General features: G+C 40.6%; 1 long non-coding RNA gene across 1 annotated transcript; it reads right to left on the bottom strand.

Moving 5' to 3' along the window:
• Positions 1–7405: 7405 nt before the first annotated feature.
• On the bottom strand, positions 7406–10300 carry LOC118226773. The gene is made up of 2 exons (XR_004765098.1): positions 10113–10300; positions 7406–8202 (listed from the first exon to the last, which is right to left on the bottom strand). It is a non-coding gene; the product is annotated as an uncharacterized LOC118226773 (long non-coding RNA).
• Between the last annotated feature and the right edge of the window lie 484 nt (positions 10301–10784).

Below are 10784 nucleotides of genomic sequence, written 5' to 3'. Positions count from 1 at the left end.
TAACAAGTAATGATCTCATTATCTGCGGAAAGCAGCAAATATAACTAAAGCAAAAAGAACGCTGGTACTGCAGTTTATGTAACAGGGAGCCAGTCGCATGCCTGAATCCCTTGATATAGGATATTCTTGGCAACATTGATTTATATGTGGGCTTCTTGGTTTTGCCCTCAATCCCTCATTGATTCAGGAGCATTTTTTGCTGGCCATAGCATCACTAACCAATACCTACACCTCACAAATTTTCTGTGTTTCTGCCAATGTAAAGATCAGGTTTCTGTTTATGGATTCCGATTGCCTCCGTTTATAATGTCACCCAAGACAACCGGAAGGCAACAGATTCAAATATTTGACCATTCCAGAGGGTTCCACAGTGGACAGGTTTAGGGAAAAGTCACAGTAAAGAGGGTCCAAAGGCCTTCTTTTGAGAGTTCTTATTCCATTTGTAACAGAATCCTCTCCAATCTAATGTAGCAGGGCCACAAATAGACAACACTGATGATGGGGTATGTGGAGCCTTTGCATAATACTCCCACTATCCTCTTTGCCTCTTTGCTAAAATGCCTCCAGCACTGAATACTTCTGAATGGAACAACATCAGTCAGACCTTTTTTACTGTAAATTGTAAAACATGAGCATATGATTTGCTACAGTCAAAACTAGAACGTCATCCTTAGCCTTGACTGAATGTGTTTAGGAGTGAGCAACGAAAGCCTCGCTCCTCACTGTAAGCTTTATTTATTAAGAACTAAATTCACGCAAACCTGTTGCCACTGTAAATTCCAAGAGATGCACATAGATTCAGTCAGCTATAGAAAAATGAAAACATTTACTGACACTGTGTTTACCTCAAAACTGCACTTTCTACGGTAATTCTTTCATTGTTCAGCTCATGAAATTTAACTTGCCCCACCTCGTCTCGGTCCAGCCAATGGCCCGCCTCCTAACACAGCCTTCCACTGCAGTGACATTTTCTCATAGGCTTGTAGAGCCCTGCTGTTACCGTGGTGATCGTAGAACATCAAGGCTGCAATTTGACACAGCATTTAGTGCCTGCATCAGGCACACACCTTGCACTCAGACATCAGAAATAAAAACAGTGGTTCTCTAAGATGCTTGCTTGTTCGTCAGAAAGGAAAAAAATAAAAAATAAAAATACACATGTACTTAACAGCTTGCGAGATACACAAATTTGATGGACATTGTATCGACAGCTCAGACCCCTTGACCCTACATTCACACTCTCTGCATTGTGTTGTTATTCCACCCGTATCTCCGTTGCTTTCTGCCTCCTATCCTTAAATAAGAGATCCTAATCTCAAGAGGCATGAGCCACGAGTCTGGGAATTTATAGGCTTCAGTGGTAATCCAGTGTCTAGTTCTATATACAGCGAGCTCCATAATGTTTGGTACAAGGCATATTTTTTTCCAGATTATGCTCTGATTCCACAATTTAAGATTTATAATTCATATGTGGTTAAAGTGCATATCCATAGCTTTTATTGAAGGGTATTTTTATACTTTGGTTTTATCATGTAGAAATTACAGCACTTTTTATACATAGCCACCCTCCCCGCATTTCAAGGCACCATAATGTTTGGGATATATCAATGTTATGCAAATACAAGTAGTCATGTTTAGTACTTTCCTGTATATCTTTTTCATGCAATGACTGTTTGAAATCTGTGACCCATAGACATCACCTGAGTATCTTCTAGGGTGATGTTTTGCAAGGCCTGTACTGCAGCCATCTTCAGCTCTCGCTTGTTTTGGAGGCTAGCTGCCTTAAGTTTTCTCTTCAGCATATGGAACGCACATTCAATTGGAATCATATTGGGTAAATTACTTTGCCAGTTAAGAAGGTCCCAGTTTTAGCTTTGAAAAAGCTTTGTTGCTTTAGCAGTATGTTGGGGATCATTGTGCTGTGGTAGGATGAAGTGCTGTGCAATGAGTTTGGAGGCATTTGAATCTAGAATCAAAACTAGAAGCTGAAAGCTCTCCTAAACCTACACTAAGAAAGCAATTGAACATACCTGACTAATCAGAAATACCTGTGATGCCACTAGTCCCGTACATTATGGTGCCCTGAAATGGGGAGAGAATGTATAGAAATTGCTGTAATTTCTCCATGGTGAAACCAAGATGTATATAAAATACCCTTTAATAAAAGCTGAAAATCCGCACTTTAACCACTGAACTGTTCGATTAAAAATCTAAAATTGTGGAGTACACAGCCAAAAAAAATTTTTTTTTAAAGCATGTATTTGTCCCAAACATTATGGAGCTCACTGTACATGCATGGCTCCATATACGGGAAAGGGTGACTGCTCTATTGCTTGAGTGAATACAGGCCAAAATTAATTTTAAAAAATTTAATTATGAAAAGAGTTTTGGTATAATACTCTTCCTTCTTTGCAAGGTAAATGCAACAAAAATATTAACTGCCTTCTCAGCCTCACTTCTGCATATGAAGTCTTTCATGGGAGACTAACAATATCTAAATTACACAGTTCTTCATCAATCATCCTGCCATCAGAGATCAGTTATGTTGCCAACCACTGATTCTCAGTTAGAAATTACGACTTAAGTATTTTTTCACAAATTGGGAGTTTTCTATTTCTCACCCCTGGTTGAGCCTCAAAATTGGGTATTGCTGACACTGCAGTACAGTTGAGCTTTCAGATTTGAGCTGCACTCACACCTATGAGATCCTGCTTCCAGCACAGTCTCTGCCTAAATTCAACCACCAGAGTCTTCTGTATGACCAAGCACTGCTGGATATCCCCGACAGTGACTTGACAACAAAGTTGCAGTGGATCAAACTTTTGTTGCACAAGGGCATAATGTTCCTAGACCTAATAACCTGCTGAGAATCTTCAGACACTCTTACTGTGACCTACTCACACATGCTCTTGAAGACCTGAAGGGTAGGGGAAAGGGAACTAGTGGAAGGACTGATTTCAGTATCGCAATATGTATTGCTGCTGCCACCTGTTGGAGAGAGAATAAAGTGTGTATGTATCTGCTCAAGACGATCTTCGGAAGAAATAAAGAAAAAATGACAGCGAAATGATGACAATTTGCTGTTCCTGAAACACTTCTGTGAAATTTGCAGTAGAGTACTGGTTGGTTTCAGGCCCACTAGGTTTAGCAGTAGCAGTTACCATCATTTCAGACACCGTAATGGAAACACCACAGAAATCTGACAGAAATGAAACACCTCAAATGAGGCACAGAAGGAGATTCCAGTAGAAATGACAGGCAAGATGATGGAAATGGATTGGCATGCTATGCTGCGCAGGATAGATTTACTCTGCAAAGCCATACTACCAACGAAACAGTTGTTTCTCAGAATGAATGAAATAGGGCATAATGGAAGCACACAAATAAACCTGAACAATGTGTGAACAAGCAAGCAAACAAGCCTGAAGGCCTCCCCCATAACACAGAGCAGACATAACCTGAAGAACTTCAAAAATTTCAAAAGAAAAGAGATGACAGTTTTACCCATCTACGCCGTAGCTCATGTGAGCTATTGACATCATGTTGGTATGGTTACACAGGCCAGGGGCCCTTACAATACCACCCATCCAAAAGAATTCTCAGATTTTTTCTCGATTTGGTGTCAAACTTAAACTCAGTTTCTACAGTTATGAGATCTTCCATCACATGCTTTCAAGAAATTCAGATTACAGAACTAAGTATATTGCTTAGTTGTCAGCCATGGAGTTCATCACCATGTGAAAAACCTGGCACTAAGTTGCCAAAAAAAAACATTTTTTAATCTTCTGAAACAGCACCTAATCTTCTTATTTGGTGCTCTAGGCAACAACCTCTATTGGTTCTCATATTATGAAGAAGCTATAGTCTCCTTGTTAAAGTGCCACCTACTGGCCAAGAATAGAGAAGCTCTCAGGCAACCCATCCCCAGAGGGATGTTTGTGCCTGATAGTGTGCATTCTCTTTAGCTACAGTTAAGCACATTTTTTCCCTGTGCAACAAAATATTACTATTTTTCTTCACTAATTTAAAATAACCAATTTAGATATTTTTAAATATTAAAAATATGATATACACCATATTCTGTGTTCTATGTAATAATAGTTCTTTCTTGCATAATAAAATAATCTTTGGAATTAAAATTATACTTACATTCCTCATTCTTGATAGGCATGATGGGTCCAGATAGCTGGGTGGCCATCTTAAGCTCCTCAGCCTATTGACACAAAGTGAAATCCGTACAGGGGATGGCCAGCAGTCCCAGATCAATCAGGTTAACCTTTTAACAATATGGATTTTACATTCCACTATCCCTTATTACAGACTGAAGAGGCCTGAGGCATTTTATAGAAAATAAATATTAATAACTTCCACCTAAAACTGACATTCTAAAATTTTGGTAAAGGAAGCAGTTCCAGATGAAACCGTGCAAAAATTAAGCTCTGTGGATTTTCATGAGTAACCGCGGGCTTCTGTTTGGAGTGAGACTTTGCTGTTGAATTTTTTCAAATGTAAATTTTCGGCACTTTGATGCCACTTGAAGATGGACCAGCAAGGACCAACAAGGTCAGTTTTATCAGGTTGAGATGCAGCCAATATCTTAAAAAACTTGTGACATTTCAGCAGAACTATCTGGATGGACAGATACTACTCCGGGTAAGTGGAAACATGCATTAATTTCATTTTTTGGTGAACTGCCATCTATGTAATTTTGCTGAAATTGTGCACCTTTACCTGTATTTGTTATTCAAAAATGTTTTCAGGATGTTTTCTGTGTGGGGAGGGGAGGGTGTGGCTACAGACCCTATGGTTTGGGATCAGATTTCCATGGAGTGTTTGGTGCTGTATCTAGCTAGTTACAGTGATGTCCCTGATACAGCGAAGCAAAAAAACAAGCCAACAGGGCTTGTTTAAGTATTAGAGTTACTGTAACCTTGCAATTGCTTTTTCTTGAAGGCGTCAGCTGAAGGGGGTCACCAAGGGGATGAAAAGTGACAAGGAGCTTGTTTGTTTTCTGTTCTCTAGCAAGATGTCCAGTTTTTGAACGGAATGTCCAGTTTTCAATGTTTGTACATGTCTGGTTCGCGGGCCTGACCAGACAATGCAGCCTAATTTCCAGCCCGAGTAATTGATGGGGGAAATTTACCGGTAGTTTCTAATGAATTCGGGTGTCTGTGACTCAATCGGGTACTCGGGGGTGAGTGGGCCTGGTTGAAGATGGAGGAGAAGACTCCTTTTATTGTAAACACAGTAAGCAGTCCTGCTATATGTGATAACCTACTGAACCACACACAAAGTTGGCTAAATACCTTTCATAACTGAAGTCCTTTGCTGTCTCCACTTTATAAGGTTTGGACTGTGTCAGATTTAGTGGGGTGGTCTGTCACTCGTCTCTTCCAACATGGCGACATTGAAGGGAGGGAGGATGCAAAGATCAGCTTCCACAGCATGGAGGAGATGAGGCGTTAGTGGAGGGAAGGAGGATGCATTTGTCGAGTATTGGGAGGCACCCTCTCTCTCTGTCTCTCCCTCCCTTCCTGATTCCCATTGCCTGCAGCTCCATGGGCAGCAGTCGTGTGTCGGAGCTGATCGGCATGGACAGCGCCCCACTGATTGCACCTATAATTAAATCAATGGGGGCCGGATGTTGTTAATAAAGGACAGCAGCTGCAGCAGGTTGAGGATTCATCGGTACGAGATACAAAGGCTTCCACCCAGAAAATGGAGGCTCATTCTTGACTCCAACAGCCTGATGTTGAATGATGTATGATGATGATGATGTATGAAAAAACTCATAAAAGAAAAAACGGGGTTCCAGTGACCTGGACTGCTAAAAAAATCATTCTGAATACATTTTTGTCGGCTTATCAGTGATTGCAAGGGATCATGGCATGCAGACTGTTTTTAATTTCACTAATCCTTCATTTATCCAGGGGAGCCTCAATGAGATAAAAAGTTTTTTTTTCCAAGGGAGCTCTGGCCAAGAGGCAGTACTGCTCAGCATGAGCGAAAAATACAGCACTCCGCAATACAAAACCAGCAACCATAAAACAGAAAGAGTCTTAATGACATTACATACATTATTTTCCAGAACCTCACATACTGTTCGGTTATGCCAAGTACAGCAGACAGTACATTAAAAAACCCTTTGTTTCCATTTGGCCTTCAACCACTCCTAATTAACTCTCTCAGTAATTATGCGACACAGCACTTACACCATGTATGCGTGTGTGTGTGTGTATGTGTGCGTGTGAGTCGGACCTGAGAGTCCAATCCAAGCAGGATGATCATGAGAAAGAAGCAGACCCCCCAAACCTGCGGGAAGGGCATCATGGCAATCGCCCAGGGAAACACAATGAACGCCCAGGACCTGAGATACAAGCCACAGAGATGCAGTGTGATGGACACAAACACAGCTCTACATTCACATATGCATAGGACAGGTTACATGACAGTTTTTTAAAATATTACAATGCCCTTCCTCTGCTAAGAGTTCCCCAGGAGGCCTGTTTCTTCCTAAACAGTGCTGCAAAGGTGTGCCGTATCGGCTGTGGTTGAGGGACTTTGTGGGACTGGGTGTATTGTGGTGATGTCATCTGTATTTTAAACTCTGGTCTGCTGAATCTCCTGTTTTCAAAAATAAATTTACCCAAGGGTACTAATAAAAAATAAAAAAACCTTGAGTCTTGAAGTGGCCCAAAAAATATTATATGACAGGTTCAGCCTAAGCCCGCCAGCATAGTTCTGTTGATGAAAAGTTTTGCCAAGTGAATTGGCCATATGGAAGCTCACAACACAAGTGTGTGTATATATATCTCCCCTGCCACACAGACATGGTCTGTCAATAAATAATAATAACAAGGACTGCAGAAGAAGGACAGACCCAGCTGCCTATTTGCTACTGGTCCCTGCATCTAATATTCAGCATGTGTATTCCTAACACTACTGTTATTGCAAAATGCAATGGTTCCGGCTTTGTGCAGGTCTAGCCAGGAAGGACTGAATCACATTGCTTTAACTAGAAAGAAAAAAAAGAAGTATGTTGTCTGCTGTATGAAGGCTAAAATTGACTCATTTTTCACAGAATGTCCCCAAGCTTTATTCAAATTAACAGGTACGTCTATCACAATAAGAAAATAACAACATGATGATGAGAACAGGCCATTCAGGTCATGTATGGTTGTCATTTTCCTCATTGTCTAGATTCCAGACAACATGCAAAATGACAAGCCTTGAACGAATAATTGAGTTTCCAACTGTGTCACCTTGGGGTGTGCAAATGTGTTGTCGATCACCTCAAATTTATGTTTGAAAAAAGCTATTTCTCCTATCAGCCTAAAATGTATCTTTAGCCAGTTTTCACATTTAACCCCTTGTCGTGTAGAGAAAAAAACCCAAATCCACAAAAGAAAACTCAAAGGCGCATATTTATTTTACTTTTATGCAATCTACTGGCCATAAACAATGACAACTCTCACAATGATACCTCTAAACCTGTTTAACTGGTTATACAATGTTGGGTCATGTCAGTAGAACAGTCATTTCCTGAAGAACTCTGCCAACTCTTGCTTTATGTTATAGCTTTCCCAACCCCCAAGTCCTTATGAATACATGCATTCTTACGTAAGAACCACAAAAGATTTTTATCCATTTCAGTCCTTGTACTCCTGATAAAGGCGTATGAGCTGTAACGTATGTTTCTGCGCATATTTATGATTTTAAAACCACTAAAAGGAATGATATGCTTGTTTCTGAGTGCAGACCTCTTTCGTAATCCATATTCAGCCTTTGTGTTTTGCTTACGCACGTACATAATTGAATCTTTTGGCTATGCTGGTCATTTTGATGATTCAAATGTATCAAACACAATGTCAGTATAGGATCTTTTGCTCTTCTTCTAATTCATTCATTTTCCTTTGAATACATTGAGTCATGCGTTGTTTTGAATGTCTGAACTATAAGGTCTTCATTGTGTGATCAAAATATTTACAATTCATTCGTCCATATGAGAAAGAAAAGGCCTTGCACATGGTTGTACAGCAATGGTGTCTTCTAGTCACTGCACTCTCATAGTATGTGTATGTGTGTCTGCACCACCCACTTCAAGCAGTCATTGTTAAATCTGTTGTAGCTGCCCAGAGCAATGAGACATCCCATGCAGATACCAGAGGAGAAGAAAATCTGAGTGCCGGCATCCATCCACACCTGGAAAGGGAGAGAGAGAGGGTAAAAACGTGATAGAAAGAAGGAATGATGGAAGATGGAATAATTAGAAGCAGAGAGCACAGTTGTTTTACATTATAACTGCATAACTGTGTGTTTGGGTTAACAATACCTGTATCAGTGTTAGAGAGTTATTCAGGTTTACAGTATCAGTGTCAGGATTATACAGTCATATCAGGGTTAGACAATAATGAAAGGTTTTCAGTGTCTGTGTCAGTGCTAGACTATAATTTTGGGTTTACAGTATCTGTGGGTCTAATATGTTAGAACACAATTTTAACAATTATTGTGTTTCAAACTATTTGTGTGTGTAAGTTTCCAGTAGGGGTGATAATTCTTTAGGCTGCTGGTTTTATATTAATAAAATGAGAACTTATATATAACTAAAGCAAAAAGAATGCTGGTACTGCAGATTATGTAATGGGCAGCCAGTCGCATGCCTGAATTCCTTGATATAGGATATTCTTGGCAACATTGATTTATATGTGGGCTTCTAGTTTCTGACCTCAATCCCTCATTGATTTTGGAGCATTTTTAGGAGCAAATTTGTCAATGTAAAGATCAGGGTCATGTTTCAGGAAGCAGTATTACTGAGTTAGCTGGACAACTGCACCGAGTAAAACACAGAACCCTCCCAAATCTGGAACGTACACTGAAGTAAAAAGAGCCGTTCAGGGTTTTTCTCAGCGCAGTTCTCCAGCTACAGTAACTCAGTAATCCTGTTTCGTGAAATACCCCCCATGTTTCGGCTTCTGGGTTGCAGGATGCTAATATGTTTAAGAACCAAAAGGTCTGTGGTCAATAAGTTTGTGAAGCTTTGGCAATACAAGGGGCATTTATGAACTCTCCGTGTCCATGTATCACCCATTAGCAGCTAGGTTTTTGACAAGATGATTCCCAAACTTTGCTTTTGTGTATGCAGGTCTGGGTTACCGCCAATCTGTTAATCAATTAAGGTCATTGAAAACATTTCAGCACTTTCAGCAATTAACACCCCACTGATTTCACCTGCAATTTTGGTAGGAACAAAAACCAGTATACAGTACACAATGGCATTTGTGAACCGCTGGTATAAAACCATTTGAATCATTTTCTTTTTTTCCAGGTCAATTTAATAAATTATAAATAAATTGTAAAAGTCTACCACATTGGGGGAAAAAAATTTTTTAATTCCTTCAACGGCTCCTACCTCCTCAACAACAGAGCTTCTAATGTCCTGTCAAGCCCAGATTGCCACATTTTATGATGTCGCCTAAGACAACCAGAAGGTAACAGATAGATAGATAGATAGATAGATAGAAACTTTATTGGTCCCGTAGGGAAGTTCCCTTAGGGAAACAGATATACTATGGGGTTTCATCCAAATGTTTGACCATTCCAGAGGCTTCCAAAGTAGACATGTCTAGAGAACAGTCACAGCAAAGACGGTCCAAAGGCCTTCTTTTGAGAGTTCTTATTCCATTTGTAACAGAATCCTCTCCAATCTAATGTGGCAGTGCCGCAAATAGACAACACTGATGATGGGGTATGTGGTGGAGGCTTTGCATAATACTCCCACTATCCTCTTTGGCTCTGTGCTAAAAACCCACCAGCATTGAATAGTTCGGAATGAAAAAACTTTAGTCAGAACACTTGTTCGGCCGAGCTCACATTATTTTTTACTGCAAATTGTAAAACATAAGCACATAATTTGCTACAATCAATACTAGAACATCACTCTTAGCCTTCACCTAAATGTGTTCAGGTGTGCGTAATGATAACCTGTAGGCTTTTTCTATTAAAAACTAAAGGCATGCAAACCTATTACCACTGTAAATTCTGAGAGGTACCTGTACTTATATTAGATTCAGTCAGCTATAGAAAAAGAAAACATTTACTGACACTGTGTTTACCTCAAAACTGCACTTTCCAATTTTCTCATTGTTCAGCTCATGGAATTGAACCTGCCCCACCTCGGCCTCTGTCCAGGAAATGGCCTTCTCATAAACTTGCGGGGCTCTGCTGTTACCATGGTGATCACAGAACACCACGGCTGCAGTTTGACACAGCATTTAGCTGTGGTGACTGCTGAATTGTTGAGATGATCTGTGGGAGTGAAATGTCTGACCTCTTATCCACCATTTGGCCTGTTCCGAGCCCTAGGAAACTTCAAAGGGCAAGGACAGCATGGTCTAGACATTAGAACTGGGACTGGAACATTGGAACTAGGGGCAGGAAATGTAAATGTGTGTGTGTGTGTGTGTGTGCATGAATGCAAAAATACAAATAAGTCTGCCCTTCCCGAAATAGGGTTACCGAGACCCGCCCCTGGAGCAAAGCCTGGTGGCCGAGCAGCCCACGTACCTCGGACAGGCTTAGGCCAAAGAGACCATGTTCAGGTCACCACCCGCCAGGTTCAGGGTAAGGATTGGGTGCAATGACTGACAGACAAGGGGCAGGAGCAGAGTAGGCCCAGGAATCATTTGCTCAGATGACAGAAACTAACTCTTGGCACATTTTTACCTCACTGATGGGAAAGGAGCCAGAGCTGGCGTGAGAGTTTGACAGGTATTAACTAGATATAC

Source organism: Anguilla anguilla, chromosome 5 (genome assembly GCF_013347855.1).
Source record: "Anguilla anguilla isolate fAngAng1 chromosome 5, fAngAng1.pri, whole genome shotgun sequence".
Classification (NCBI taxonomy): Eukaryota; Metazoa; Chordata; class Actinopteri; order Anguilliformes; family Anguillidae; genus Anguilla; species Anguilla anguilla.
The sequence above is the reverse complement of the archived record's forward strand: the minus strand, read 5'-3'. Positions and strand labels throughout refer to the sequence as shown.